The sequence below is a fragment of the Canis lupus genome, chromosome 8 (assembly GCF_003254725.2).
Source record: "Canis lupus dingo isolate Sandy chromosome 8, ASM325472v2, whole genome shotgun sequence".
Classification (NCBI taxonomy): Eukaryota; Metazoa; Chordata; class Mammalia; order Carnivora; family Canidae; genus Canis; species Canis lupus.
Window position 1 is genome coordinate 32,460,126 of NC_064250.1, and position 11,978 is coordinate 32,472,103.

At 42.4% G+C, this 11,978-nt stretch overlaps 1 long non-coding RNA gene across 1 annotated transcript; it reads left to right on the plus strand.

Moving 5' to 3' along the window:
* The first annotated feature begins 5,649 nt into the window (after window positions 1-5,649).
* On the plus strand, window positions 5,650-10,562 carry LOC112657765 (uncharacterized). Its single transcript, XR_003135279.3, has 3 exons — window positions 5,650-7,756; window positions 8,667-8,874; window positions 10,348-10,562. It is a non-coding gene; the product is annotated as an uncharacterized LOC112657765 (long non-coding RNA).
* The last annotated feature ends 1,416 nt before the right edge of the window (window positions 10,563-11,978 follow it).

Genomic DNA, 11,978 nt, shown 5'->3' on the forward strand with positions numbered 1-11,978 from the left:
GCTCAGGCATGACCCGGAGGAAGCTTTCTCCCCTGTCCGGGACACCGCATTTTTTTTTTTTAAGATTGTATTTATTTATTCATGAGAGACACAAAGAAAGAGGCAAAGGGAGAAGCAGGCTCCCTCTGGGGAGCCCGATGGGGGACTCGATCCCAGGACCCCGGGATCATGACCTGAGCCAAAGGCAGACGCTCAACCACTGAGCCACCCAGGGGCCCCAGGGCCACACCACTTTAAGAACAAATACTACCCCCCAAGCCCCGCACAAAACAGTCTCTGTGCTCACCCCACTTTCAGCCCGTTCCCACCCCTGCAGGAGTGACGCGAGCAAAAGCCCTTCCTTCTTCAGAGTGATTTCCAGTAACCTCCAGAGCCGTTTTTCTAATTAAATAAACCTCATCTTGTCTAGCTTCCTGGTCAGCATTTTGAACCCCCTACAGATGGGTCTGAAGGATTAACAGCAAATCCTCCTCGACCTAGCTCTGGCAGATGGGCGGCATGTGTCTGATAAATACTCGGACCAGGCTTGCTTCCTCCTGTTCCTAACAGATAGACGGAACACCCAGCAAATTAATTTTAAAATGGTGCCCCTCGCAACCCTTAGAATGGCAAAGGAGGACAAACACAAATGATATGAATTTCATATGTGGAACACATTATCACCTCCCAATAACCGAGAAAAATATCAACCTGTTGGGTAAACAGGACCTCAGGGGAAGGCCAGGTCAGCAAGCCCACCCTCAACCCGGAGGGCAGACCACGTACACACTTGAGGACTCACCTCCTTGTCACACGTTCATTTGCCTGTTGCCCTTTCCTGCTGTGAAAATGCCTTGCTGCTTTTGCATTTATTCTGCGGTAAATCCAGGTGCCTTTGGAATTGAGGGTAGATATGCCAGAAGATGGGACTTGGGTGGCTTTCATGGTTTAAAAAAGAAGCAACTGGAAATAGGTGTTGGGGATTAAGGAGTACCCTTGTCATGAGCACCGGGTAATATACAGAAGTGTTGATCACTGTATTTGGGCCTGAAACTAATATACTATATGGTAACTATACTGGAATTAAAATTAAATTAAATTTTAAAAAAGAAACTAAAAAAAAAAGAGAGAGAAGCAATGGGTGGAAGTAACAAGGGGACACAAAAACATCTTTCCCACATGTTGGAGATTTTTACATTGGAGGATCGATGACTGCGTCAGTCTTTTCCAACTTGGAAAAACAAAGCAACCCTAAGCTCTGGGAGAAGGGAGTGAAACAAATGACGTCAGCAAAAGCATCCTTCCAGGGAAACCCCGTTTTGGAAGCTGTATGAGATAGCCACCAAAGTCGGCACTGCCAATCAGAGGTGTGTGCCTTCTCTTGCTCACGTACTGTGTAACCCTGAGCCTCTACTTCATTTGTAACGTTGAATAAAGACTATTTTAACTCTTCCTGACTCCCCAAAAAGCCCAAGTTGGATCAAGTATCTCACAGGATTCTTTAGCATTAAGAGCTGTGACTTACAATCCTCGAAAACGGACAAGGCCGGTTGGGGAGGTGTTATTCCTCCCATTCTAGAAATGTGGGGAAACACACTCCAGTTGAGACAACATATAGTTGTTCAGTAAACAAGGAGTAGAAGGGTGAGGGATGGGAAGAGTGGAACTCGGCACAGGGATAAACATGCTGAGGACATAGTGCTACTTTCTGGAATAGACAGGAGCGGGACCTCGGTTTCTAGACCATATGTCACTTCTCTGTAGAGACAATGTACTTTGCAGATAGAACTCCTTGAATTCCCCCAAATGATACAGGTGGCAGATTGCTGGTGACCATTTCATGGTGGGAGCAAACTGGTCCATAGAAGCTGAGATGACTAAGCAAACACGGGAGCTCCAAAGATGATACGAATCAAGAATCCAGGTCCCTTGGTTCTTGCTCTTGTGTCACCACACTCTGTGACCTGATTAGCTCTTTTTCTTCTTAGCTAAGGTGAACAGATGTCCTCTTTCGCTCAGGATAGTCCTACTTTATACCAATTGTCTGAAAGTAATTCTAAAATCTCCCCTTTACACACTCAAAAGGAAAAGGATTTTTTTTAATTTTATTTATTTATTCATGAGAGACACACAGAGAGAGGCAGAGACACAGGCAAAGGGAGAAGTGGGCTCCATGCAGGAAGCCCGACGTGGGACTCGATCGGGATCTCCAGGATCACACCCTGGGCCGAAGGCAGCACTAAACCTCTGAGCCACCGGGGCTGACCAAGGAAAAGGATTTGAAAAATAAAAATTACCTGCTAAATCGCCACCAGACATATATTTTTTGTTTGTTTATTGTGTATCTCACCCACTAGAATGTCAGCTTCCATGGCAGCAGGAACCTTGTGTGTTTGTCCAATGCTCTATGGTTAATACCGTAACCGGTGCTGACACATAGTATCTATTAATGAATACTTATTGAATGAACTAATTAATATATTTTAAATGAGTGAAATTTATGACCTCAGAATAGTATTAATGAGGAACATGATAAAATGGGTTTCAATTTTTCTTCAGACTCTTTGTGTCTGTGTGTCCCTCAGGCATGTCTCCTAATCTCCAGGAGCTTCAGGGTCCTCCTGGATAGAACAAAAATAATCATGATTCTGACTCTGCCAAGCAAGGGTAGGGCAAACGTGCTAATGCGTATGAACATATATGAAAATGCCTTAGAACCTCTAATGTGCCTTCCAAATGGCTATTTGGTTTTCCTTCCACGATTACAGAACGGTGGCTTTGTTAGAAATTAGGTGGCTTGTATGGATGAGAAGGGAGGTGGTAAAGCTCATTTTCAGACTCTCTTTTTCAAGGGCTGGGCACTTTGTACCCTTTCAGCATTTGTAGGAAAGCCCAATAAGCTAGCGCAGGCTTTGCAAAAGAATGTTTTACAGGGCTGTGCTTAAAAGGCCGCCTTTCCCAGATTCCTATTTCAGGAGAAATAGGAGATAGCTGGACACGCTGTTCTTAAATGTATTGTTCCCAGGCCCAGCTGGCTCCCTCCCTCTCGTCTCTCTCAGAGGCGCAGGGCAGCGTGCAAGGAGCCAGGCCGCTTGGAGCAAAGACGTGGGTCCTGCTCTCAACGGGCCATCGCACACACTTAGAGCCAAGCCACTGCAGGTCCAGGGCTTTCTACCCTCTCCCAGGGAGTTCCCAGAGCAATTAACGAAACAGAGGCCTAATTAGGAGCATTTGGGATTTACTGCCGACTTTAAAGTGATCCTGAGACCCTTTTAAAGGAAAGTGAGGTCTTTTCCCAGGATCCTCCAAGCAGGAATTTGTCAAAGATTTGTCTAAGGGTGGCAGCCTGGCAGCTAATTCTCAAGCATATCCCGATGGGATCTCTACTCTTTGAAGAGCTTTCCCCCAGTCTAGAAAAATCTAAGTAGCAAGGCAAAGAAACATAATTTTGACAACCTGAGGCCTCACCTTTTGCAAATTACTTTCTCTGCCTTTGATTTGTGCATTTTGTTCAGCGAACAATGTTTTGCTTTTGACTCTTTTCTCTTTTTTTAAGGCCTGACCATTACGACCATGGGAGTGTGTGCCTATGTCATTCCCCCGGTAATCCTCCAAATGGTGAGCAATTAGCTATTCCTGACTCTGCACTTCTCATCACCAGAGGGACCAAGAAGGATAAAAATCAATGTAAATTGTCACACCTCTGGTCAACAACACTCAGAGGAAGAGACATGCAAGGTAAAACTCTACTGAGACAACTTTTTCACCTATCAGATGAGCACCAATCTCCAATAACGTGGTGCTGCGTTGGTGAGAAGGTGGGGAGAGATAGGCATTGCCACGGAGAGTAGAGGCCCTGCCGCAGGAGCCAGGGGCGTTTAGATTAGTGCTGTTCTGGGCTATCAATCAAGGTCACAAATACACTTTGACCCAGCAGTTCCACTTTTAGGAATTTTTCCTACAGACTACTCTAGTTTGTGTTACAGAATGTGTTTATCAATAGGAAAGCGGCACATGAACTATTAGTAAAGACATAAAAAATGAGGAAGCTTTTCATGAACCACTATTGCCAGATCTATTGCTAGGTTAGAAACAAAGGGAGAGCAGTATGTATAGTAGGCTCTCACATTTTTTAAATGGGAGTGATTTCACAAACATACAAGTAAGCTTGAATGTGCATAAAATGTCTCTAGAGTGATAAGCAAACAACAGTTAACATTGTTTGCCTTTAATGAAAGGAACTGAGGAACAAGTGTAGAAAGGGTACTTTTCTGTATACTTTTTAAAAACAATTATTCATTTCATCCAAGTTTTCTTTTCTTTTCTTTTCTTTTCTTTTCTTTTCTTTTCTTTTCTTTTCTTTTCTTTTTTTTTCTTTTCTTTTCTTTTTTCTTTTCTTTTTTAGAGAGAGAGTATGTAAGGTGGGGAGGGGCAGAAGGTGAGGTAGAGAGAGACTCTTAAGCAGGCTCCACGCCCAGTTCAGAGCCTGAAGCAGGTCTCGATTTCATGACCCTGGGATCATGACCCGAGCCAAAATCAAGAGTCAGAAGCTTAACCAACTGAGCCACTCAGGTGCCCCATAGTTTTTATTACTTTTTTAAGATTATTTATTTATTTATTCATGAGAGACACACAGAGAGAGAGAGAGAGAGAGAGAGAGAGAGAGGCAGAGGGAGAAGCAGGCTCCATGCAGGGAGCCCGATGCAGGACTCAATCCCACAACTCCAGGATCATGCCCCAGGCCAAAGGCAGGTGCTAAACCGCTGAGCCACCCAGGGATCTCCCAGTTTTTATAATTTTACTATAAAAAGATACTGCATTCTGAAGTGGTTTCAGACACAGGATTGACATAGGAGTTTAACATTAATTAAATGTTATCTTTCAATATTACAGCATTCTGTCGAATTTCATAATTCTTTAGGAAAAATTTTTAAAAAGGAAAACAAAATAGGATGCATATGGAGATTAAGGTACTTAGAATCAGAAATACATCTCTAAAACTAGATCTTAATACTGATCTAGTAGATGATAACCAAATACCAAATATATATATATATATATATAGTTTTTGTGTACAATCTGTTTAAAAAAATCTCTCGAGTCTTGTCGTAAAAATATCGGTTGTTGGGCAGCCCCAGTGGCGCAGGGGTTTAGCGCTGCCTGCAGCCCAGGGCGTGATCCTGGAGACCCTGTATCGAGTCCCACGTCAGGCTCTCTGTATGATGCCTGCTTCTCCCTCTGCCTGTGTCTCTGCCTCTCTCTCTCTCCCTCTCTGTCTCTATGAATAAATAAAATCTTAAATATATATATATATATATATATATATATATATATATATATATAGTTGTTGTTTTGGTCTTGTTAAGTTGATAACAAACCAACAAGCTAGTTGATAGCTATGGAAAGCAGATTGTTTTGGGCAGGGTGAAAAAGCCCCAAAATGAGAATGTTTATATTTGCCTAACGATGTCCTGAACAATACAATATGCTTTAGAACTGGCCTATGTAGCGATTGTATGCCAGAAAAACCATTAGACTCAAACCAGTGATGCTCTTTCTCTTGGTAGCTGTGGACATAACAAAGATTAAAAATTGTCCTGTGTTTTTTGTTTTTTGTTACAGTGCTTGGAAGAATGCCATGCAAATAGTAAGCATTCAATACATGTTGGCTATCCCTGTAAAGTCCAGAATTTTCCTCTTGCTGTCTTGTAGAACCTAGAACAATCACACTTTCCATGTGTGTCCTTTGCTTTTCCTTCACTTTAGAATCAGCTTAAAGTCAACTTCCTCCAGGAAGCTTTCTCTGAAAAGCCCCCTCAGCCCTAGCCAAGATCAAGTGTCCTTTCTCTGGGGATTTCCTAGTCCCTTGTCAACTCCCATGTAGAGAATGCTACACTCATTTATGAGCATCTCTTTGCTCTCTTTGCTCGTCTGGCATCCCACCAACCAGTTATGTTTCACAAGGATAGGTATTTAGTCAGTTTATCATCGAATCCGCAGCACCTAGCCAAGTGCTTGGCATGCAGTAGATCATCAATATTTGCATAAGACAGAATGCAAAAGAATGTTGTCTGTTGTGAGGCATTGCTCACAAACGTCTTTGAAGAGAGTTTTCTAATGGAATGCCTCTTGACATTCAAAAATGGTGAGCCAATCAGAGATGGACAGCTAGGATAGGTCTTGACATGGATTTAAACCTTGAAAAAAAAATGTGAATGTAGATTATATAGATAAACCACTATCAAAATACCCTAGGTAGTAAGTACTTAGTCCTCTGTGTATTTTGGATCCTGCTAGTTGTTGTTTTGACAGATATTAGCTAATTCCCATCCACAGAGGTGAATAAATACATTCATGGAGGTGAAAGGGGGTGGTGACATTAGAATTTGATCCTCTGGGTTTCTGCGTGGAGAACTCGAAATCATAACCTTCTCTTACTCCTTGACTGTCATCCAGTTCTTGCTCCTATCAGGAGGAGCGTGACCTCAGGAAGAGCGGCTTGGCATGAGCACTCAGTAGATCTAGCCAGGAGTTTCCTCCTTGTTGTAAGAACTCAAGCTCCCTGTCCTTATACTGATTTTGGTTTTGGGGGGGTTTTTTGCTTTTGTTTTAGAGAGAGGGAGAGAGCTCATGGGTGGGGCAAGGAGCAAAGATGGAGGGAGAAGGAGAAGAAAAGAATCTCAGGTAGACTCCATGCTGAGTCAGGAGCCTGCCATGGGGCTCGATCTCATGACCCTGAGATCATGATCTGTGCTGAGATCAAGAGTCAGATTCTTAACGGACTGAGCCATCCAGGTGCCCCCTCACTTACTTTTAATTTGTCTTTCTCAACTTCATGTATTTTTGTAAACTGCCCTCATTTGTTTCTGGAAAAGGTGAAATGTACATGAATACATTCAATAAAAACAATGTCATCCTTAAAGTAAGACCTCTCTGCTGCTGGGAGCCCTGGTCAATGGGACGTGAGTAGTTGGTGATCACTGCTGATTGGACTAAGCTACTGCCAGGGCGTCTGTACCCATGGTAAGCTGGTCATGGACTGTAGGAAGAGCTCGATCTGCATAGTAAGTACTCTCCAGCCTTATTTCATGGTGCACTCAAAGATCCTGACTCCAAGGTGAGTACACAAAGCTCATTGTTTTCTTTGGGGACCTTTTGCCACACTTCCCTCTCACTGTGCTTTGAAAATTAACCACCAGAGTCTGGTCATTATGGCTTCATTAACTATTCCTTGTAATTGCACCAGTCATAATTAATTCATTTGTTATTCACATGGGTGACATACGGACACTTTAATAGATTTTCCTCAGGGAATTCCACATATTAAATGATATTGATGGTGCTTTTAGAAAAGATTGAAAGGGAACTACAATATAAACCATTTTGTATAAGTAGCGATGAGATATTTTATCGTGAAAATGAAGTTAATTATTTTAATCTCTCAACCTTTTTAGATCAAAACCCAAAGATGTATAAACTAGTCTTTTCTCCCCCCACCAGACATTTCTAATCCATAATTCAGAGTGCCAAAATAAAACCATTCTTATAAAAATAGATGGTGCATTTACACAAACGCATGCCAGAGTATTTAAGTAAATAATACTTGAATTAATTTCAGGTTAAAACCTTTCCTTTAAGCCTCTCTTATTTTTTTTTTCCAGAAACCATCTGTATTTTAACATCTTACTGCACAGCTGCATTCCTCATGTTTAATTTATGGCGGAGATCTTTTGTGACAAGACCAACTTATTTTTCAAATGAAATCAATTCATTTTAGGTAAAACATTGGTGACCCAAATATTACACACTTTCAAATTATGCATAATCCCTCCCCTACCCCTGGGCATCCCCCCCCCTCCCACGCATGCGTGCACGCACACGCATATACTCTAAGCCCTCCTTTTTTTCAGTAGCCCTGAATGGAAATTCCACACTGCCAAATATTTAACCAAATACTTTAATCATTGGTTTTCTGGTAGAAACATTAAACCTATGGTGACAGCCACACAATTACATGGCAGAACTAGGGCAATTATCTATATAATTCAGGTTAAAAACTAAACTCAACAACCAGTTTTGCCTGAAATGCCCCAATCATGGAGAGGGGGAGAAAGTGTCCTTTGGTTTGTATTATCTCCATAATTGCCTTAATTCCCATTTGACTCAATGTGAGTGGAATCACAGACACAGAATTTTAGCCTCTTGGAGATTATCTAGTTCAACCCCCTTATTTTTCAGATGAGAAAACTGAGACCCACAGAGGTCAAGTGCCCTGCCCAGGTCATTAGTAGGTGGTGGCAGAGTCCAGTCACAAACCTGTATTTCCCAGTTCCCGGCTCAGCATCCTTAACAACTGATGCTCTCTTGCCACCTGACTCCATTGCTTCTCGAAGTCAAGGAAATGGTGCCAGCATGCTGAACTTAAAATGAAGACAGTAAAATGCCACCCAAGACCTCACACCCAAATCAAATGCAACAATTCACTTCGACTGACGGTCAAAAAATTCTCTCCACACATGTTCTACACTCAAATGAACAGCTTTTCAAAACTCACATGATCATGACATCCAGTAGGTTATGTAATTCAGAAGTGGGAAAAGGATTAGAGAGACACTATTAAAAAACAAAACAACTGCATGAGTCTTCACAAGAAAAAAAAAACTGAAACATTTTCTCATTCCTAATAGGTACCCAATGAAAAAACTTACCCAAAAAACCCCTTAAGACCTACAGGAAAACTCAGGCCCAGGATGTTTTATGAGCTTCAGATCTACCCCCAGGTCGGAGCACACAAGCCAGGTTATCAGCTTGATGACCTTCAAGTAAAGCAAACACATTACATCAGACCGTTATGAAAGAGCCCACACTCAGAAGAGCTCCCAGCCTGCTGGTGAGGTGCTGTATTTCAAACTCCTAGGGTTTCTTCCAAAAGGGTGCTTTCTGTTTTAAAGACAGCCCAGAATCTAACTAACTGCTTAGGTTCCCTACCTTTTTTGCCTTGAAACCAGCACACAGTCTGTCATGTGTTGGTTTCTGCATTTTTATATCACGACTCTGCTGCTTCGCAGGGTCATGGAAGCCATGGATAGGGTTCCCTGTTGGTGTAAGGGAAAGACACTTCTGTTCTGCGTACAGCTAGCTAGGACGGAGGACCTGGACTAAGGTCAAAATTATTATGTGAAGATTAAACTCTAGAATTTAATTATGTGTTCTGTTGCTCCTGGTACATTTATTAATTTAGCAGTATAACCTGACTGGAGCTAAACAAGCAGGACTGATTAATTTGCAAAGACATCTAGGTAACAGATTGTGATCAAAGTGGAGACCTGATCCTGTTAGATTGAAATGTGTTGTTGTGTGCTTGCAGGAAGGACATGGTGCGGTGTGGTTTATCTTTATCAATGCTTTCCTCCGAAGGAGGGGGGCAAGCTTGCAGATACTAATCAGGGCTGAGGCCCTGCCACTCAATAATTACCCACTGTCTCATCATAATCCCGGAACTAAGCCCCTGCCCAATCCATCTGGGACCCTTTTCCATCTATTGCACAGCTCAAGAATACGTGTGTAAGCTATTACCTCTGGTCGTGCTATCTGTCCCCTGAGTATAGATTCATGGCAGTGACCAATTAGGTTGCCGTGTTCTCTTTCCCCCTTTGCTTCCAAACCGTGCTGGTAATGAAGCACAGACTCATTGGGGTGCAGAAATCCACTCACCTATAAAAGCTGTCTCGTCATGGTCACTGATAAACATCGCATGATGCTTAATTTTGTGGGATGCGTTGAAAAAGAGGGGTGGCAAGACCAGAACTCCCCAGGTTTCCTTAAGCCACTCTCAACCTGCCACTGCCTTCTGCTGGAAACAAACCACGCAGTGAGGAAAATATTTCTGACCCTAATCCAGAAATCAAACGGCCAGGAAGTGAGGAGGGCAAACGTGGGGATAATTGAATTCCGGATCCCTGAATGAAAACCCTGTATTGCACAATGGTTAAAAGTGGAGTCCCGAAGGCTAAGAGACTTGGGTTGAAACTCTGGCTCTGCGGCTCACCAGCCAGTCCCTTAAATTCTTTGAGACTCTTTTTCATCTCGATAAAACACCGCCTTGCACATAGGGTAGCTTTGGAGTTAACCCAGACGCTCCCTGTACAGCATACAACTGTAAAATGATAAAACCTCAATACATGATAGCTAAACTCATGGTTTTCTGAATTCCCACTACATTTATAGCCGGAACCAAAAAGCCCAACTCCTGATTAAATCATGCCGGCTACTATGTGCTAATTATTTTGTGTATGTATATGTTTCATCTTCCCAAATAATTGCACATTTCTGAAGGTTAAGTCACTTTTCCTTTTGTATATCCCACAGGTGATAATTAACAAATGCTTCCTGATTCTTTCACTTGAACTTAAGAACCCTTCATAAAATTCTTCACAAACAGTCTTGAAGAGGGGCACTGGGTGGCTCAGTGGTCGAGCCTTCAGCTCAGGGTATGATCTGGGGTCCTGGGATGAGTCCTGCATCAGGCTCCCCACAAGGAGCCTGCTTCTCCCTCTGCCTGTGTCTCTGCCTCTCTCTGTGTCTCTCATGAATAAATAAATAAAATCTTAAAAAAAAATCAGTCTTGAAGATGAGAGGGACAACAGTGATGGTAAGCAAGTTGCTATTATTAGTGGTAGAAATCAGTAAGGTACAATCAAATCATTCCTCGTAAAAGAATCTGCAGAGCAACTGTGTGACGCCCACTGCATGCTCTTGGTTGGGGCAAAGCCCATTTGAAATCGCAGGGTCTGTTTCCCGTATATACGCCATCAGGGCACAGGCCCAGCTCCTAATTAGCCAGGACCCCATTTCAGATCTTTGCTGATACTGACAGTGTTTTAATTAGTTAAATCTACAACTTGGCTCTTCTTGTTCTTCTCTGGCAGTCGGAGAGGAAAATATGCTAACATGTGAATGTTTCACATTTGCACTTCCAAAACACCCCTTCCCTACGACGTTCGGGATGTACCCTGAAGATGGACCACCCTTTGGAATTTATACCAGCAGCTCTGACAGCTGTTTTGTATTTATTTCCGCAGTTGGCCATTTCAATTTGGGACTCTTATTCATTATATAAGCAAATATTTGTTAAGGGATCAGACACAGTATGAGGTATGTTTGTCAGGATTGTAATTAAGGTGGCGTGTGTACCAGAGTTAGAGGAAGACGGGATGGGTTGGATCCTCAACTCACTGTGGCTGTGTTACTTTGAAAGACTTATCAACCTCTCTGGGCCGCATCTGTCCCATATATGTATTATCCTTATTAGATTGTCCTGAAGCATAGACAAGTGAGAAACAATTTGGATAAAACATTTTAAGATACTAGTACATTAGCTTTTGGCAAACTCTTTGCCTGTAACATATCTTAATGCCCTTTTATTCTTTTCAGAATTAATTATAATTTTAAGATAATTTTTAAAAAATGTTTTAGTTCATGTGCTCTTATTTCTAATGCATTCATCAATATTTCAGCTCTTACAAAATGATAATAGATATTACCAATGAGTACTTTGCAGATGACATGATTATTTTTCTGAACAGTTACGTGGTTTCATGACTTCACCTTGCACTAGCCCACTCAGAAGACCAGCCTCTGAAGTGTGGCATTCACTTTTTAGTTTGCTCCTTGACATGTGTTGTTTTAATGCTGCAGGAAGGGCATCCATCCCTGTGTGTCCCAACCCTACCTACGAGCATTTCATTGAGTATTCAAACATGCAGTAGACACTTATTGTTTATAAGTAGACTCATTTCATTTAATGCCTTACATCTTGGGATCTGTACAAATTCATTAGTTTAGGCTCCTCTGGCTTCCAGGTAGGATGTGTCTAAGTTGTGAGATGGGTCAGCTGAGGCTGTGGGGCCAGTTTTGCCAGGAGGCCAGCCCTCTTACCTAAGAGGAACTCAGAATCACTGACCTATAGCCGGGCCCCCACGTTGGAGAACTCCAGCCTT